Here is a 12,422-nt window from a genome sequence, read left to right as displayed (position 1 = left end):
GGAGGACGGGGACCGGAGACCAGAGCAGGAAAGCTGCAGCTGAATCTCGGTAAGTGCTATTTATTTATTTTTTAAAAATAAGCACTAGCTGTGTTTTTTTTCTAGGTTTTCCGGGCTGGAGGAGCCCGGAAAACGTAGAAATAAAACCGCAGCTTTAAAAACGTTGTATTTATGTTTGCGGTCGCTTTTGAAGCGACCGCAAACATAAATACAACGTTATTGTGTTGGAAAACGCTGTGGCTTTTCTTTCCAAGTTTCTCAGGCTCCTCCGGCTCGGAGGAGCCTGAGAAACCTGGAAAGAAAAACCGCAGTGTTTTCCAACACAACCGCGTGTGTTTCTGCCTGCTGTGGCTATCACTTTGGGTCTCCGGTGCTCCCAGGGGAGCACCAGAGACCCAAAGTGAAAGCCACAGCAGGCAGAAACACAACGCGGTTATGTTTACATGCCGCGTAGTGTTTCTACCTGCAGCTGATTTCCCATTTGGGGCTCTCGGGCTCCCCGTGGGGAGCCCGAGAGACCCAAATGGGAAATGCTAAATGCTGCGTTGTGTCTGCCTAAATCTGCTTTCCCATTTGGGGCTCTCGGGCTCCCCGTGGGGAGCCCGAGAGCCCCAAATGGGAAAGCAGATTCAGGCAGAAACAACGCGGTTGTTTTCCGCAATGCCGCGTTGTTTCTGCCTGAATCTGCTTTCCCATTTGGGGCTCTCGAGCTCCCCGTGGGGAGTCAATGAGGGAAGAGATGACAGGCTTGATATCTTCCTCTGTGTCAGGATTAGGAGCTGGGGCAGACGGGGGGTTGTGCAGCACGGGAGATGACTGGTTGGCAAGGAAAAGGTTGTGTAGGACTAGATCAGCCTTGGAACTGCATTTCCCAACAGCACAAGGGACCTTTTGTAGCTCAGCGCGTTCGCGCATTGTGGAAGCTGACACTAATTGCAGCCAGCTTATTAGCTGTCAACCGCCTGTGCCAGGTGCAGAATATTTTGTATGCACGGGCGGTGACGGCGGGTAAGCAGAGGATTCCAGAAAAGATCAGCGGAACGCTGAAGGACTGGGAAGGCGAAAGAGGATGCCGGGCCATGCGGCGGTGAATAGCAAGGTGCCCGCTCCCAACGCTCAATCTCTTCTAGTCCGGGTAGTTCCGTGGGGCTCCCGGACAAAATGCTAAGTGCAGAGTGCTCGTTTTGAATCATGATGTTTGTGTTGTGGTCGGCAGTTATGCTACCATGCCTTAAATGAGGGATATGCTTATTTCTTTTTGCAAATACGTATCGCTATGAAAGTGTGACATGGTGATTGTGAACTCATTTCATTCTGAGGAGGAACGTACTATTTCTTTTGGCAAACCATGATATGAATTTGTGTGGGTTAAAACCATTACGCTCTGGGTGAGGAAGGAGCATGAACTTGCAATAGGTTGTTTTGTTTGGAGGGAGCAGGGGGATTGAGTTACGGCTGGGACGTGTGTGCTCTGGTTACACGTGTCGGATACAAATGGAGAAATTAAAGCACAATCATGTTAAGATTAGGAAGCTGATTTTACTGCATGTCATGTTTGCTTTTTGACTACCCCTGGGGCCATGTGTTCGTATATTCATGGTGGGAAAATCTCCCAGTCTGTCTCATTTTGCTTGCTAAGTGTTGTCATGTGTTCATGCTCATCTGATTTCATGTTACATGTTGCATTTTCCCAAAATATGCACAGTCAATAGGAAAGTAAGGAACAGGTTATGGTAGGAGTTTAGGGTACAGAGTAGGGGTCAGGATTGCAGGAGTGTGTCAGGTTATTCATATGTGTATGTATTTTTTCCCAGTGTTTCCCCTTACCTATCTCAACAAGATTTTCCTACACCTCTTTCCGGTTTTCCTAATCTCCCCCTCCCTATCCACAACCTCTCCTTAATCCCTCTTCCCTCCCATTGGCTGCCACGTGGCTGCCTGTGGTCTTGGCAGTCAGGCGCCCGTGCCAACCACGGTGGGAGGGTTGAATCCATTTGGCTTCTGTGGTTCAGGGGAGAGTGTTGATACTCTTCCCTTCTGTATTCTTGACATAATAATCCTCCCTCATAACGGGTTATTTTTCACCACCCAAGCCAAATGGAGGCGCCTCCTCCGCCTTTAGCGAATGTGCTAAAGGCACTTCAGCACATTCAGATGGAATTAGCTCATGCAAGACAGGAGTCTACAACTTTGAAAGCTCAAGTGCAGGGTTTGGTTACCCAAGGGACACCACTGGAAGGAGCCAGTGCATGACCTTCTCTGGGAGCGGCGGCCAGTCGAGGCTCCACTGTGATTGTTCAACCTCCAAGTAGTGTACCATTGGCCGCCCCTGAAAGGTTGTCAGGGGGCCCCAGAAAGTATATGATGTTTTTGACTCAATGTCGGTTACATTTTCTATGTAAACCGACAGCGTTTGAAACTATACAGGCCCATAACAGCTTTTGTAATATCCTATTTGACAGGAGATGCAGGGGCCTGAGCTATGCTGTTGGTTCAGAAGGATGACCCTTTGTTGTATAATTGGGAGGGATTTCTGTCTGAGTTTGGAAGGTTGTTCGATAGGAGAGAGGTGTCTCTGGCTCAAGACAAGGAGCTGTTGGTGCTACACCAGGGGGCACATGACTTGGTGACATATGTCACACAATTTAATCGGTTAGTGATTGAAACTGACTGGTCTGAGTCTAAACCAACAGTGTTATTTTACCAAGGCCTAAGGGAGGAATTGAAGGATGCGATAGCTCAAGTCGAGCCACAACCTGTTAATTGTACCAACATGATAGACTTGGCATTACGCTTAGATCATTGCATGAATGAGCGAAAGGGGGACAAGAAGAGGCCTGAAGGGGTACCTTTTGTCAGGTTGGACAAGAGTTGGGGAGGAAGAACTGGGGAAGGAGAACCTATGCAGATTGGGAGTGTAAGAGGGCCATTGTCTTCCACAGTGAAGGAATAACGTAAGGCCAATATTTGGAATGTGCCCTACCTCATTGGCATGTGCCGCCAGGGGGCCATTGAGTCAATAAGGTGCTCTACCAGTGTAGCTTGTGCAGGTGTGAGGAGTGCAGGAGGATCTGGACAAGGCTCCTCGTGAGTGGGCTGTTGGAAGAGAAACAAACATTCAGCTTGCCTAGATTGTAGAACCTCTAGATAAATACCATCAGGAGAACAATAAATGGTACAATGCATCTTGCATAGCAGATCAATACCTAACAAATTTGCAGGTGAGCAAGGGCTTAACAGAAAAACATGATGTTCAGTGATGGGACCAATAGAAACAGACAATTCATTTGACAACGAGTGTGCAATAGTGGTGCCAGATATCCCAACAGCATTGACCATTTCCTTTGAGACATCCACATTTGGAAATTCAGCCGCTCGCAGCGTGGAGCTCCTGGCACCAGTGTCAATCAAACACTTCACCCTCCTCCCTTGGATGTCACATTTGAGATAGGCACCAGACCGGTTTAGTGGGAGCAAAGTAGCAGACAGCACGGCAGAGTCCCTCTGGCAATGTCATTGTGGAACATAGGAGATATGCATGTCCTGGTAGCCCCCGTTAGCAATTAGAACTGTTAGGATGAATGAAATTATTGCATAGAGTAGTGGGACCATATTGCCATGGTCTGGCAGGTTTGGTAGGACATTGCCAGATGAGATGGCCAGTCGGCTTACAATATCTGCAGAAAGGTTGCCCTAGTAGTCATTGCTGGGCTGGCAAAACAAATGGGTGTGCAAATGTGTGTTGTGGCTGGTGGCCCTAGTGAAAAGATGGTGGAGTATTCTGTGGGGCTTAGGACTAGTGTGAGGTGCCCTCGGCGTCCCTGGGCCCCAGAGGCAGTCTTTTGTTGAGTATGCTGTATCTGCAAAACCCTGAGGTGGGTAGCTCCATCTTGCTCCCGCCGTTTGAGTTTGTCATAGTATGTTGCGCTGCTTGCAGTGCTTTTTCAATAGAGTCAGCTTTCCACCCCACCTGATCACTTAGCATATTGTTAGAAATTCGCGGAAGTAGACCAGTTACAAAATGAGATACTAAATGCAGGGTTAGTTTGTTCCCCAGCATTTATAATACCGGAAAATCTAGTTAAAAACAGTCAGTCAGTCTAGATGGGTAGTCATAGGGGGATTCAGATTGGTTCTGTTTGCAAGACGCAATCTTCGACCAATCTAATTTCACTGGGTATTTCTCTTTGATGGGGGTGGCAAGTGAGGTAATATTAGCAGTGATAGCAGCACCATCAACCAATGTGTCAGGCCATTGTAGTTTGTCCATAATCTGTTTGTATAGTGTCTTTGAGCACAGCCCGTAGGAGTTGTTTAAGGTTCCCAATGGCGGGATCATGACAGGCAATCACTGTGTTCAAATGTTCCATGAAAGCAGTGGGGTTGTCAGGCAATGTGGGGAATTGTTGTGCCATATGGTATAAGTCAGTGGAGCTCCAGGGAGTGTGAATTCTGACAAAGTTACTCACCGTAGTGACTACCTTACTCCTAGTCCATAGTCCCCTTTCCTCCATATTAGCAGGACATTCCGTCCTTCCATGCCTAGCCGGAAAGGTAGTATGATGTAGCTTCGGAATCAGGGTTATATCTGGAAACTAACTCTCTGGAGTTTTGTGGTTGATTAATGAGGTTGCAACTCTCTAGAATTTGGCGCAACTTAACCCTGTATCGGAAAAAGTTTGGTGTGATCACTTCAGTAGGATCTATGCTGATGAAAGTGTGAATTTGCAACTAGAAGTGCCATCAGATAAGCCCTGGGACCTGGAGCTAGATGAAGGGAGGGTGTGTAATGTAACTACTCACAGTAAAACTTAACAGCTCCTGGATCGGATGACTTATCATCTGTTGTTTTAAAAAATGATTTGGGAGGCTACCAGGGGGCGGAGGCAAATGGCTGCCTGAGCACAGTGCTCTGTTCCCCAGCCCGGGGGTTATTGCAGAGATAATGTGAATAGCAAGAATCTACACGCTCAAAAGTGCTGAAATCCACATATCGGAACTTAGAGCCGGCCTAGGGGACCAAGAAAGAATTCCGGCGGCTCCCCCAGCGCTCCAGAGGCACCCTGATGCGCGTTGGCATTCTTCTCGCCAGTCACGCTCTGCATTGAGTACGGTGAGGGAGAGACCAACAGACCCCCGGGCCCAGATGGTGCGACGGTGGGGGAGCGAACCGCTGGTGGAGTTACTGCCTGTGAGTGCCTGAGACTGGGGGCGCCTGCTCTCAGCGAGCCCGGAGCCAATGGTGAGCGGGTGCAGAGGCCCTTCCGGCAGTGTGGTTATCACCCGCTGAGGCCAATGCGGAAGCGTGCCTTTCCCAACGTGGCTCGCAGGAGACAGAGAGGAAAGTGGCGGCCCGGGAACTGGACCGTTGGCTGTCATTCAGCAGGTGAGGAGGCAGGGGAGACCCCAGGCCTCTGCAGGAGTAGCGGGCGAGGTGCCGTGACACCCGCAAATCACGCAGAAGGCCAGGTCCGCGCCACCTGAGATCGTGGGTGCTCTGGGGAGGTGACCTGTGCCTCTGGAGGCCCTGTGCAACTGGTGCAGACGAGCTGGGTAAGGAGGCAGGCAGTGAGCTCTCAGGAGAATGCCTGAGCTCGGTGGTGTCCCCCCACACACCACCAGGACAAGGGGATGGACTTTGGGGGTGGCACTCCTCACGAGCAGTAGGGGAAAGGGGGCCCGGGGGCTATAAGGAGGGGGCGGCCATGCGAGAGTGAGCAAGTCACCGAGAGCTCCCGGGTGATCCGCTACACGATCCTTATAAACGGCTGAAAAACGGCAGGAGACCCTGAACAAATCGAAGGAACGGCACCCGGAGGGCGCAGGGCACGCACAGGCGAAAGCCCGTACAAAATCGGAGGTCAGAAAGACCTGAAACGAGGTGAAGCAGAGACGCGGGGCCACCACACAAAATGGCAGCCGCGGCCCACTGAGGACCCGCCTGCGCTCCGAAAGGCAGTGGAAGCTGAGTACGCAGACGACTAGGCATGGGGGCGTGGACGGCTGCCCACCGGATACCTACACATCACCCGCGGAAGATCGAAAGAGGCCCCAAACCCGACCGCCCTTCCTAACAGGGACGTGGAACGAGGTGCACACCACCACGCCGCATGAAGGGGGAGCAGGCAACCGAGGATAGCGAAGGGCCAAGACACGGGGAGAGCACAGCGCCTGCGGCCCGAGGCACCAATAGGGCGCCCCCCAGCGCACAGAAGTCCTACTGGAGTGCACCCACACAGCGGCAGCCCGGAGGGGAAGACCCTGACCCTCGACAGCAGAAGGCAAGCGGGCTACAGGCCCGGGGCTGCGGCGGTGCAGCGGCAACCAGCAGAAACGCAACCGAAGCCCCCGGTAAGGACGAGACAGCGGAGGCAGGAAATCGTAAGGCTGCAGCTGGACAGAGTGACTTTAGCTGCTGCGTGCCGGGCCCAGGGAGGTGCTGGGGAGCGGCAGGGCCCACGCAGGGAAGGCAGAACAGTGACTAAAAAGTGGAGGCCGCCCAGGGGCACAACACTCCCATCCAAGCGCAGACACACAAGGCTTCAAACATCAGCATGCCTGAGAAACAGAAAGGTGGCAGAGGGAGGCAAACAAGCATGGAGACATTTGCCCGCAAAAGCGAGGACTCACAACCTGGGACGACGGCGGCGGACACAGCCACATCATACGCTATGCAAGGGGAGCTCAAACAAGTGGAAGGCAGTAACCTAGAGGCCATAGAGTGGCTAAAGGCCTCAATAGAGGGCAAGCTGGATGCAGTGATCGTGGATGTGGGGCTCCTCAGGCAGGACACGAGGAACCTAGCGGAGAGAGTGACAACGGTGGAACAACAGGTGCAGAGCAATACAGCAAACGTGACCACCTCCCAGTCACAAATGTCAGATGCACTTGAGCGGATTAAAACACTAGAACGCCGGGCCAAAGATGCGGAAGGCTGGGCAAGGCACAACAACGTACGTATTGTAGGGCTGCCGGAAGGGGGTGTAAGGCAGAGACACCTCAGAATAAGTACAGTACTTACTGCTCCAGGAAGTAGGTGCAGGGACCCTGCCCCAGGGCTTTGTGGTGGAAAGGGCGCACAGAGCACTAACCAGGAAACCCCGCCCGGGGCGCCATCGAGACCCATGATCGCGAAGATTTTGAACTTTAAGGACAGGGAGAAAATCCTGACATTCTCAAGGGAAGGCGGGGAGATAACGCGCAACGGAGCCAGGATAACCATCTACCCTGACTATACGGCACTTGTGCAAAGACAGCGGGCCCAGTTCTGGCCGACCAAAGAGCACCTTCGGGCAGCGGGGGTGAAATTCATGTTACTTTACCCGTCCAAGCGTAAAATCCTGCACAACGGGAGGACGCAGATCTTTGAGACCACGGCAGACGCCCAGGAGTGGATGAACCAGCAGGGGATCCCACAACTAAGAGAGGGGGTCGAGAGGAATCGTGAGGCACCCCGGCGAGGAAGGGAATGAGGGTGCAGACAAAACACTGAGGACACATGCCGAATCGAGATGCGGCAAGAATGTGAATCGGAAGCATAAATTAATGGATTAACCCGGGAGCTCGAGGCCTCCGGCATTGGACGGCCAAGACCCACAGAGGGGGCCCCAAGTAGTGACAAGTTAGCAGTGTCAGTTTTTAAGGCACTATGCTGCGACGAGTGCGCCCATGGATCGAGGGTGGCACCTGGAATGCGGCGGGGCCCGAGCAGGGGGAGGGAGGCTGGGCGTTGGTTTATAGTAGTTGTAGTAGTGTGGTTAAGTTTGTTAAGAGAAGGCACGAGAGGAGGCAAACATAATAAATGAGGAGGTCACGGACACAGCAAAGACAACGCAAGGGCGCAAGTGAGGCGGCACTCAAGTGCGGGAATCCGGCGTGGAACACCAAAGAGTGGAGGTGGAGAGAAGCGGATACGAGGGGCAGGGTGGTCCGCCAGGACAGGGAAAGTAAAGAGGACCCGCAAGCTACCAGGGGAACAATTGGGAGAAGATGATAGATGGATATCCCAGGCCAGCAGGCCAGAAAGGAAAAACTAAACAGGCCGATGGGAACGAGCGGGCCGCAGGAAACTGTACGACACAGGAACTGAGATGAACTAAAAGTGGTGACTTGGAACGTCAGGGGGCTAAACGCCTACGTGAAGGGACTGAGGGTCTACGCATGGCTAAACAAAGTGAAAGTCCACATCGCAATGCTGTAGGAGACCCACCTGACGGCGGAAAAACAAGCCAAGATGGCCAAGAAATGGGGCGGCCAGACATACAGCTCCACATACTCTAATTACGCAAGAGGGGTAGCGACTTGGATTGCCCCGGGTATCCCATTCCAACTCATCATACAGGAGAGAGACGCCGAAGGCAGGGTCCTCATCGCACACGGAATGCTGGAGAACCGGGAAGTGTGTCTGGTGAACACCTACGCCCCAAACCACGATGCAACAGATTTCTTTAAACCACTCACACCCCGGCTTGCCCCGTACAGGAACGCCACGACCATCTGGGCCGGAGATCTGAACTGCACACTGGATCCCAGGCTGGACCGGTTGGACGACAAACACAAAAGGGATGCACCACCAGCGTGGGTGTTGCAGAAGACACTGGACCAGCTCGAGCTGGAGGGCGTCTGGAGGAAGGTACATGGGGGTGAGAGGGGATACACGCACTATAGTGCCCCACACGGGACATTTACCCGCATTGACTATTTATTCACGGGCAAAGAGACACTAGGCGAATTCACTGGGGCACACATTCATACACGAACCCTGTCTGACCACGCCCCACTGGAAGCAACATGGGCACATCCATACAGGAAAGCCCCCATACCCACGTGGAGACTTAGGGTGGAAGCACTCCTAGAGGGGGATTTCCAAGACCATATCCAAACTTCAATAGACGACTACTTCGAGCACAACACAGGTAGCGTAGACAGTACGGGAACGACATGGGAAGCCTTTAAGGTGGTGATCAGGGGGGCAGCAGTTGGGAAAACGGGAGGCCTTAGGAGGGAAACCCTGGCTGAACTGGATGAGATAGAAGGGAAGATAGAGAGGGCGGAAGCACACAGGCAGGGCGAGAGGGGGGGGGGAAACGGCTGGCCTCACCACTCTGAGACAACAGTGTATGGGGGCCTGGGAGAGATTAGGGCGGTTAGACTATGGGAAGTACATACAAAGGCTGCACGCAGAAGGGGATAAACCCGGTAGACGTCTCGCCTGGCTGACTGACCAAACAGGAGACCAAGCGAGAACCGATAAATGCAATTCGGAATAGTCAGGGGGCGATTGAAAGGTCCCAGGAGGGTATAAATATGGTGTTCTCGCAATTCTATGAGCAACTATATACCAGAGTACAGGAAGCAGAAGAGGGAGACCTTGAAGACGCATTTGCGGAAATCAAACTCCCACGACTGTCAGAAGAGCAAGCCCAGATGTTGGACGCCCCCTTACTGTGGAGGAATTGACAGAGGTTATTGCCCAGTTGCCGACAGGGAAGTCCCTGGTGCCTGATGGGTTGCCAGGAGAATTCTATAAAAGATACAAAGATAGCTTGGCTCCGAGGTTACTTGAGACACTGGGAAGGCGTACGAGTGCGGACGACTCCGGAGCAGTATGTCAGAATCTGTAATAGTCCCGATACTTAAAGCAGGGAAGCTGCCCCTCGAGCGCGGGTCCTACAGGCCTATCTCTCTGATAAATCAGGATTCCAAGATACTGAAAGCGGCATTGGCCAATCGGCTAAAAAGGGTGATACCCACACTGGTACACACGGACCAGACGGGGTATGTACCAGAACGGAACACAGCATGGAATCCCTGGAGACTCCATCATGTCATTGACAGGACGAACCAAGAGGAGGGAGAATACGCAGTGGCGTCATTAGATGCAATTAAAGCGTTCGATTCAGTGAACTGGGACTGGCTACTAGGGGCGCTCACCCACTTCGGGATAGGCGGGGGGGGGGGTTCCTACGCTGGATAAGGCTGCTGTACAACAACCCGAGGGCCAGGGTTAAGACGGGGAGGCATGTCTCAGGGGAATGGAGCATAGGGCGAGGTACGAAACAGGGGTGTCCGCTGTCCCCGATGCTATAAATGTTGGCGTTGGAACCGTTCGCGGCCTTCCTAAGGGCAGAGTATGGAGACACCGGCATAGTGATAGATGGGGAAATACACCAGATTTCAATATATGCAGATGACATGCTGCTTTACGTCCAGGACCCACGGACCCATTTACCAGACCTATTGGAGGCACTGGGAGCGTTTGGCAGGCTATCGGGAATCACCATCAACAAGGGGAAGTCCTCACTGTTCCCCCTGGCACGCCTGAGGGCGACAACGTCAGACCAGCTGCCACACCTGGGCCTGACATGGACCCCAATCACCTTCAGATATTTAGGGGTGGACATATATCACGATACCGCGGAAACACACATGGCCAACACAAATCAGCCCTGGACAAAATAGAGAACGCCATGCAGTTCTGGAAAACCCTACCGCTGGGGATGGTAGGCCGGGCAGCCCTAATGAAGATGATAGTTTTACCCCGACTCCTATATTGTTTCACCAATATCCCCAGGTCATTCTTCAGACGATTACACTCCATAAAACTGTCCTTTCTATGGGGGGGAGGAACAGGGTAGCACTGAGCACTTTACAAAGGGGCTACGAATGGGGAGGGATCAAGCTCCCGGACTTTGAGCGTTACTACTTGGCCGCACAACTTCAATTCGTGGTCCGATGGCTGGGGGAAGACACCTCCATAGATGCAATACTGTTTCGACCATCGCTCCAGCAATACTATTTGAAAGAACTACTGTGGATAAACGAGACCCAAGCAAAAACCCTTCCCAGAATAGTCCAACTAGGCCGAGCGCTGTGGAAGAGAGCATGGAAAGTGCAGAACATAAAAGACCCCTGTTCAAGGCACATTCCCCTGGCGGGACTGGTAGACACCCACCCGTATAGCAAGCATAGCAATGTTCAGAACACAGTGGGAAGACAAAGGAGTGGCCCAAGTAGGTGACCTGTGGCAAGAAGGACATTGGGTAGACTTTCAGACCCTGGCTGAGGAGCAGGACATACACAGTGGCCAATTCATACTGTATAACAGCATGGTCCAAGGAATAAGGAAGAGGTGGGAGACCCTGCCGGAAGAGGAAGACATGGATGGGCCGCTGGACGCCTGGTACGATGTATCGGAGGGGGGACACACCGTGTCCAGAGTTTACAAACAATTGCTGGGCACCATAAATTCTCAGACACTGAACAACTTGACAAAATGGGAGGAGGAACTGCAGCGACCCCTCAGGGACGAAGAATGGAACAGAGCCCTTCAATATGCGAAGAAAGTTTCCAGAAACGCAAGGTTCAGACAGCTGCAGTTCTACATATTGCACAGGGCATACTTAACGCCTAAAAGAATGTCAAACATGGGGGACAGTCAAATACAGAGTTGTCCACGCTGCAGAACAGGCAGATATGGTGCACATGTTTTGGACATGCTCGGGTGTGACAGCCTTCTGGAATACGATACAGGAAAAGGCATTGAAGGCAGGAATCCATATGCGAGCTTGGTCGCCGGCGTCCTACATACTGGGCCTATTCCCGAGGGGCGACAAGCAAAGGATCCACATAGCTAAGATGATAGACTTGATGACAATTCTGGTGAAACGCTGCATCGCAATGGCATGGAAAGCAAGCGCAGGGGCATTGATAGGAGGCTGGTGGGGGGACCTACAAAAATGGGCAATAGCAGTGGAATACCTTGGTACAAGACTTATTTGGGAGCGACGAGGAAAACAGCGCAACTGACTCGAGTGAGCCGGGAGGAGAGGAGACTTGACCTGCCCGCACCTGTGCGCAGCACACAGACAGGACCGAGGATGACGCGACGGAGGAGGAGGGCACCTAACGGTGACCCGAGCGGATAACGTACATTATTAACTTAAACCCGAAAGTGCCAGAGCAAATGTTGAGAGTTGTTGTTTATTTGTTTGTGTTTGTTTGTTGTTAAATGAAAATAAAGAAAATTGTTTTTAAAAACAAAGGAGGGGCCCATGAGGAGAAGCCATGAGGAGTTACACAAGGTGCCCTACCACATATTGTGGCCTGGACAGCCACGTGAGATGCTGACTGCTCAGCTGGATTCCAGAGAACCGCAGGCGGACCCTGAGGTGCGCGGCAGGGCTCTCTGCCGCAAGGTACCCCCCAACAACAGGGGAAAGAAGCTGACGGGTGGAGCTGGTGGGGCGGGGGTGGGGTGAACCCTTGCAGCACGCGCTCTGTCTGGGGGATGCACACCTCCTTCTTGGCCAGCAGAAAGGGTGCAGCAATTTGACCTGGACATAAGGAACCTGGAGGGGAATCTCTGGTAGTGTGGAGAACTTGGCCAATACCCACTGAGGGCCGCGAGGCAGCCCTGACCA

This window comes from Ambystoma mexicanum, chromosome 2p (assembly GCF_040938575.1).
Source record: "Ambystoma mexicanum isolate Mex_15411 chromosome 2p, UKY_AmexF1_1, whole genome shotgun sequence".
Taxonomy (NCBI): domain Eukaryota; kingdom Metazoa; phylum Chordata; class Amphibia; order Caudata; family Ambystomatidae; genus Ambystoma; species Ambystoma mexicanum.
The sequence above is the reverse complement of the archived record's forward strand: the minus strand, read 5'-3'. Positions refer to the sequence as shown.